This window comes from Ixodes scapularis, unplaced genomic scaffold (genome assembly GCF_016920785.2).
Source record: "Ixodes scapularis isolate PalLabHiFi unplaced genomic scaffold, ASM1692078v2 PGA_scaffold5__190_contigs__length_132052651, whole genome shotgun sequence".
In the NCBI taxonomy this organism is placed as follows: domain Eukaryota; kingdom Metazoa; phylum Arthropoda; class Arachnida; order Ixodida; family Ixodidae; genus Ixodes; species Ixodes scapularis.
This window is the reverse complement of record NW_024609880.1, coordinates 13,997,729-14,005,559: the sequence shown is the minus strand read 5'-3', so window position 1 is coordinate 14,005,559 and position 7,831 is coordinate 13,997,729. Positions and strand designations below refer to the sequence as shown.

Below are 7,831 nucleotides of genomic sequence, written 5' to 3'. Positions count from 1 at the left end.
TAAACTGAACCAACTGTGAGGAAGTGGCCATTACGAAGCGACACCTTACACCAAACAGACTCAAATGAAAATTGCGAAAAGTCAATGGCGGTGCTTTGCAGACTGTTATGAGTCAGCAGGTATACTCCGCCACCATGCCCACTTCTGTCTCGTCGATAAGCAGTACAGTCAGGTGGAAAAACTTTGCACTTTTGATTGAGTCATCAAGCCAGGACTCTATACCCCTTACATACTGGGCCTTGTCAGATTAACAGGCTCTGCTAAGTCATCAATTTTATTTTTTACACTACGACAATTCACGAGAAGTACATCAAGTTCATTCACAGTTATGGTATTTTTGAGGGGAGTCCGTTGAATTCGTACTGGTTAATAGATTGTTTTCTCTTTTACTCTCTGTTCATTGTTGTCATAGTAAAATATTTTGTTTCCAATAATTAGTCTGTTTTAGCGTAGTTTAAATTGACTATTTTGTGCCCTGGTATATATATATATATATATATATATATGTATATATTGTAGTGGACTATTTCGCTCTCGCAGGTATGCGACGCGAAGAGAAAGGATATCGAGACCAGTTTGGTAGATAGAACGAAAAATAAACTTTAGATTTCGACAGATAATACAATGATTAAAACAAAAAGTACAATATTAAAGCGCGAATGACATAAGTACAAAGAAAAAGGAGGGAAAAAAAGCGATACTAATGGAAGTCTTACAGTTCACAGATGCGGCGAGCTTCATCAGAGTTCATTTTTTCGTTGGTGGTGCAGCGGCGGAGTCCGGGTTTGGTTGTGCCGTCTTGGCGGAACGAGGTCTTGCGTAAAGCTGCAAGACTTCGACGTGGGGTAAGACCTTGCGTATAGCTGCAAGCCTTAGCCCCCGTGAGCTTGATTATTGCCCTGTCGGTCCCGATAACGTTTTTTACTTCCTCTTCGTCTCTCGTCTCAGTCTCTTTCCTCGTGCAAACTGCTCGCTCTTGTCTCTTTCTCTTCTTCATTTTCTTGATCCCACATGTTGACCCCAAAATCACCAGAATCACCCCCACTTGAGAATGTTGTTCAGCTGAAACAACTTTTAGCACGTTTTAAGTCATATTGTTTGCACTGCAGTCTATCACAACACAATGCATATTGAAGAACACATCACTATTGACAGACACAAAAGTACATACATTTACAAGAGTCACTTAATAAGCACCGCCGGGCACATATACAATCCCAAAAATTCAGTAAAATCGTGATATTGTCCATTACAAAAATAAAAATCTTATTCAACAACAGACATGCGGCTCATGTAATCAGCGCCCACGTTGTTACTACCCTTAATGTACTCAACAGTAAAGTCATATTTCATGAGCATTAGGCTCTAACGTACTACGCGGCTGTTTACATGCTTTGCAGAATTGATGTAAAAGAGTGGCTGATGATCACTTTGCAGAATGAATGGTCTTCCAAATAAAAACACATGAAACTTCTTAACCGCCCAAGTAATGACTGGTCCTTCTCGTTCCAGTGTCGAGTAGGCAGCTTCACGTGGCAGCAGTCGACGACTTGCGTACGATACGAAGTGAAGAACGTCATTATGGTGCTGCATGAGTACGGCTCCTATGCTTTTCGACGAAGCGTCGGTACGTAACACGAAAGGTTCTGATAATTATGGGGCTTTTAAGATGGGCTGGATGGATAGTAGTTCTTTTAGTTTGTCAAAAGACGCCTGTTCGCTCTTCGCCCAATGCACCTTGTTCGGTGTTCTTTTAAGTGTCAACTCCGTGAGTGGGTGAGAAATTTTAGAGTACTGGGGTATGAAATCCCTATAGTAGCCCGTAAGGCCAAGGAATGATCGCACTTCCTTTTTTGTCTCGGGTCGATTGGTAGCTTGCACTTTCCCCAGGGTCTCGACTTGAGGGCGCAGGAGACCATGTCCAACGATGTGGCCAAGAAATTTGACAGATGCGCAGCCAATTTCGCTCTTTGTGGGACGGATCGTTAAACCCGCTTGCTTTACGCGCTGGAAGAACAACTCCAGAGTCGTTAAATGCTCCTCCCAGCACTCCGTGGTGATGAGGACAACATCAAAGTAGTGGTAGATGTTTGAGACCCCCCCACCACTTTTCTCATAAGCCGGGTGAATACAGCTGGTGCTGTTTTGATGCCAAAGGGCATAACTCGAAACTGATAAAATCCAGACGTGGAAGAAAAAGCTGTCATGTGCTTTGAATCTTCGTGCATCGGAACCTGCCAGTATCCTTTAGAGAAGTCAAACTTCGAGAAGCACCGGCTTTTTCCCAACTTTGCAAACATCATGTCCACTCTTGGGATGGGTTTACTGTCGGGAATCAGGACCTTGTTCAGTTGTCTGAAGTCAATGCAGAGTCGCATTGTCCCGTCCTTTTTCTTTACCATCACGATGGGTGCTTGATAGGGGGACTCGGAGGGCTCAATGATGCCCCTTTGCAGCATTTATTTTACTTCCTCCTGTACCGTTTCTTGGATGGAGAATGGTATGGGGCACTGATGGACTTAAATAGGAGTGTCGGTCGTGACTTTCAACTTGCACTCTACCTTCCTGGGACATCTGACAGACTTTCTTGGTATGTTTTCAGGAGCCTGGAAACTTGTGATCGTTGATCGGCAGTCAGCTCCCTTGATATTTTCACGTCTCGATAAGTTTCGTTTTGTTGCAGTGTTGCACACGGGAGGTCTTCTTCCTCAACATTCCCATCATGGAATGCGACCGAAGCTCGTTGAGGTGTCTGATCATCGATTGTCCTGTCTTCGTACTTTTTCAGCATGTTGATGTGAAACAAGCTGGTTCTTGTTCCAAGGTCGATGACGCAGTCAACGTCATTTCGTCTCTCTAAAACAGTGAAGGGGCCTTTCCAGGTCAGGATCAGCTTGTTCGTGTCAGATGTCAAAAGGAGCAGGACCCTGTCTCCAACAGTGAGCTGGCACCTCCTTGTCTTCTTGTCATAATAGGTTTTCTGCGTCATCTTCGCTTTCTTGAGCTCCTCTTGGGCTGTTCGGCACGTGTCGTCTAAGCGCTTGCGAAGCTCGACCACGTAGCCGTACGAAGTCTTTGTCTCGTCGCCGACACACTCTCCTGACCAGAGCTCCTTCAATATGGCCATGGGTCCTCTGACGTATCTACCGTACAGTAGGTCAAAATGTGCGAACCCGAGGGGGGTCTGTGGCACTTCACGATATGCAAATAACAGTGGTGCCAAGTAGCTGTCCCAGCTATTGGGGCTTTCCTGACACTTTCCTCGGATCATTTGTTTCAGCGTGCCGTCGAAACGTTCCACAAGGCCGTTTGCCATAGGATGATATGGCGTGGTTGGCATATATTTAAGCGAAAGCAACCGGCTCAACTCCCTTATAAGCACAGACGTGAACGATCTGCCGCGATCGCTAATGATTTCTCTGGGAAATCCCACACGTGAGGACATCTCTAGTAAAGCCTCGGCGACTTCCTCCGTTTCAATGCTTGGTTACGCAACCGCATCAGGGTAGCGCGTCGCGAAGTCAACCATGGCGAGTACATAGCGGTTTCCCTTCTCAGATGTTGGAGATAAGGGTCCCATAATGTCGATGGCGACCCGCTGGAATGGTGTTTTGATGACTGGCATATTGCCCAAAGGTACGCGGCCAACTAGGTGGTTTGGGACAGTTCTCTGGCAGATGTCGCACGACTTTACAAATCGAGTAACGTCTCCTTGAACTACTGGCCAGTAGAACTCCTCGAGGATTCTATCTGTCGTGCTTTTAATTCCCTGATGTCCAGCGAGAATTTCCTCGTGTGCCATTTTTAGCACAAAGTTCCGGAGATCGCTTGGGACAACGAGCTGTTCCATCTCCTTTGATGGCAATTTGTGCCGTCGAAACAGAATTCCGTTGGTCAGTGTGAACTCAATGTCAGCTTATCTTGTAGCAACTTTGTTCCCAACCGCTTCAAAACATCTTTGGAGAGTGCTGTCTTCTCTCTGCTTGGCGCTCAGCTCCGTCGAGTTGATGGCCAATGGATTCACTACCGCCAAAGGTAATTGACCAGAGTTTCGCGAGGCCAGCTTAGCTGCGGCCCCGGCCTGTGACTCGTTTGGCTCTGTGGCAGCCGATGAAAGGCCCGTCTCAATGAGAACTGGTTGAGTTATTGAACTGCCACAGTCGCTTGCCTCAGTAACTGGAGCTGTCCTCTCTCCTTGAAGAGGCGTGTCTTGCTGACTACTCCATATAGCGTTAGGATCGGAGGCATCTCGCACACCATCCACGTTTCCTAAAACGACATCATAGAGATCATTTCCCATACAGGTCGCTGTCACCTTGCCTTGGGAATAGGGGGAATCAATGTCAACCACCGCTTCAGGCAGACACAATTCTGTCCGGTCAAGGAGGAAAATAACGCGGTTTCGTCCTGTAAATTTGACGTCAGGAACCAGGCACCGCTTGACTATGACCGAGTTACACCCAGAATCTCGCAGGACGGTGACCTGATGACACTCGAGTAGTCCTATAGCCGTGGGCATGCCGTCTGCTTGAACGTCAGTTCCCGTTTTGTCCTCTTCACCTTACCCAGCGAGGCGTTCGGATGGACGACTTCCAGATCCGTAGACGTTACGATCCTTCTGACGTGTCAGAGAACATGACGCCTGTCCACTACTGTCTGTCTTCTTCGGACAAGCCTCAGCTTTATGCCCGTTCTTGCGACATTTCCAGCAGAAATTCGTCTTCTGATTGGGTCCTCTTGATTTGGCCCAACAGTCTGCTGCCCGATGGCCTTGTTTGTTGCAAAGGAAAAACTGCAGATTTCTCTTTGCACCGTGAGGATCAGACATCCTAACTTGCCCTGTCGGCTTGTCAGTCTTTTCTTTCTTTTTGCCGAGGTTGACCAACCCCTGGGCCTCGGGGTAGTGGTCTGCTGCTTCTGCTGGCTTGTCGAGGCCTTGGCAGCTCCTTTCCTTTATAAAAATTGCGAGTTTCTTGTGGCATTTATTCAGAAATTCTTCGGAGACAATTTTGTCCCGAAGTGCGTCATAAGTGCGCTTCGTCCTTGCCATCTCCTGCCAGTGGTCAAAATAACCTTATAGACGACCAGAAAATTGTCTTCCCGTTTCGAACTTCTCTGGTTCCGCCTCTCTGAACTTGGCACGATATCCTTTCTCAGTATATCGAAATCGTTGGAGAAGAGTTTGCTTCAGTTTAGCATAGCCTATGGCATCGTCGGCAGCCATTCGTCCTACTACACTTAACGCTTCCCCTTTCAAACATAGGCTCAAGGACAAGGCCCATTTTTCCAGAGGCCATTCTTGACTTGTTGTCACCCGCTCAAAACGTTGGATGTATGCATCCAATTCATCGCTCCCTTCGTTAAAGGGGGGTATAAGTTTATGTGGACTCCGATACCCCTGCGCGACACTAGGAGACGTACCCTCATCAAATGCATCTGGAGCCCGAGTGATCGATCCTCCTTGCTGCTCTTGTAACCGCAACTTCAGTTCTAGCACAGTGCGTTCTGCTTCTAAACGAGCACTCGTTTGAGCTTCTCTTCTCGAGCCCTTTCTCGTTCTGTTAGACGCTGCTCTCTTTCGCGTGCGCGTTCTTCGTCTATCCATAGTTTTAGCGAAGCCCCTGAGAAACCCAATTCCTTACCAATTACCGTTAACTTGTCAAGATTCATTCTCAACCGACACGGACACTAGCGAGGTGGAGCTCTTTAAGGTGTAAATCAAGAGCAGTCCTGTCGCGGACGCCAGTAGTGTAGTGGACTATTGCACTCTCGCAGGTATGCGACGCGAAGAGAAAGGATATCGAGACCAGTTTGATAGCTAGAACGAAAAATAAACTTCAGATTTCGACAGATAATAAAATGATTAAAACAAAAAGTACAAGATTAAAGCGCGAATGACATAAGTACAAAAAAAAAAAAAAAAGGAGGAAAAAAAAGCGGTACTAATGGAAGTCTTACAGTTCACGGATGCGGCTAGCTTCATCAGAGTTCATTTTCTTGTTGGTGGTGCAGCGGCGGAGTCCGGGTTTGGTTGTGCCGTCTTGGCGGAACGAGGTCTTGCGTAAAGCTGCAAGACTTCAACGTGGGGTGAGACCTTGCGTATAGCTGCAAGCCTCAACCCCCGTGAGCTTGATGATTGCCCTGTCGGTCCCGAGAACGTTTTCTACTTCCTCTTTGTCTCTCGTCTCAGTCTCTTTTCTCGTGCAAACTGCTCGCTCTTGTCTCTTTCTCTTCCTCATTTTCTTGCTCCCACCTTGTTGACCCCGAAATCACCATATATATATATATATATATATATATATATATATATATATATATATATATATATATATATATATATATATATATATATATAGTGAAAACAGCAACAACGGACGATTTATTCTTCGACGTTTCGGCCGGAGTCCGGCCTTCGTCATATATATATATATATATATATATATATATATATATACGCACTGGGGGGGGGGGGGTGATTTCATCTCGAATCGTGGAAAAAGGATGACGGGTCCTCGAAATATTCATAAAAACGCTATGTTGGTGGAAATTGTGTGACCAGAAAAAACTGCATATTAAAGCTACGGCACATTGTTTGCAATTGAGTTTTGGGCTCCATAAGGGAAGAAGGTTGATCTTGTCATTTTTGCAGATTTTCATGTGTGACACATGTTGAAGTCTCGAAGCTTCTAGATTATTTTTCCCCCAACCATTATACCCTTTTTTTACTGCTTTTAAACCTTGCATTGAAGGGCTACAACTCTCTAGAACTCAGTTCTTTAACTTTTTGTATAAGGTATCGCCTTTGATTTTGCACCTTTAAAAAATAAATGTGGCAAGTACGAACCGAGGTAGCTTTAGATGTACAATTATTTTAAAAATCAATATATATATAAATTGAACGTTTTTGTACCTAAGCCTATTTAAAAATTAGAGTATTGTTAAATTAAGTATAGTCTAAATAGATTAAATAACATCGTACACTTGAGAAGAGCAGCATAAAGGATAACAGTCAGTGCCATGTAAAAAATACGTATTTTTTCATATTTTTATACGACAAGCATTGCATGTCTACTTATACATGCAATAAACTTTTTTGACATATATTGTTTAGTCATATTAATCAGAGCATTTGTAAAGAAGACATATTTGTACATCCATTCTTATATTAAAATATATGGGCCGTTTGCAAACCTTTTACTAATTATTATATATATGTTGTTTGGTGACCATAATGTTTATAATATTTAAGCTCACGTACAATTTAGTAAAACATAAGCATAACAGGTGTACGGTTTATAAAATCTCAAGATTCACAGTTTTACATATTAAACTTATTAAAACGTTTTTTTTTTAAGAAGCTAAGAATGAAGTTTTACAAAACTTTTTGTCAGGAAATGAAGGGACGAGAAAAGTTATATTCAGAAACCCAGCGCAATGAGTGCGAAACCTTGCTTGTTTTATGCGGTCGCGTATTCACGTGTACTGGCGAGGCTCGTTCAAAACTTCTTTACTTTATTTTTATTTGAGGCAATAACAAAGGATACAGGCAAACGGGAGAAATTGCATTAAACATAAAGGATATCTAGTATTATGAGCCCACAGTAACGCTGATGGGGATAAAAATAGTGATATTAGGGGAAGATAACATTACTCTTGAGGATCCCCATTTGTTTTCTCACATCCGTGAAAACCCCGTTTCTATTTTGAGCCTTCATCCACAAGTGGCAGGATTGAATGTTTACCACAAGACTCAAATATTCCATTTGTTTTTAATGCGAAAGCATGAACTGTCCCATGGAGCGAAGCCGGCGGTGTCGGTAATTGAGAAAAC

At 44.1% G+C, this 7,831-nt stretch overlaps 1 pseudogene; it reads right to left on the bottom strand.

Moving 5' to 3' along the window:
• Positions 1 to 4,561: 4,561 nt before the first annotated feature.
• Positions 4,562 to 5,670, bottom strand: LOC120850148 (annotated as a pseudogene).
• Between the last annotated feature and the right edge of the window lie 2,161 nt (positions 5,671 to 7,831).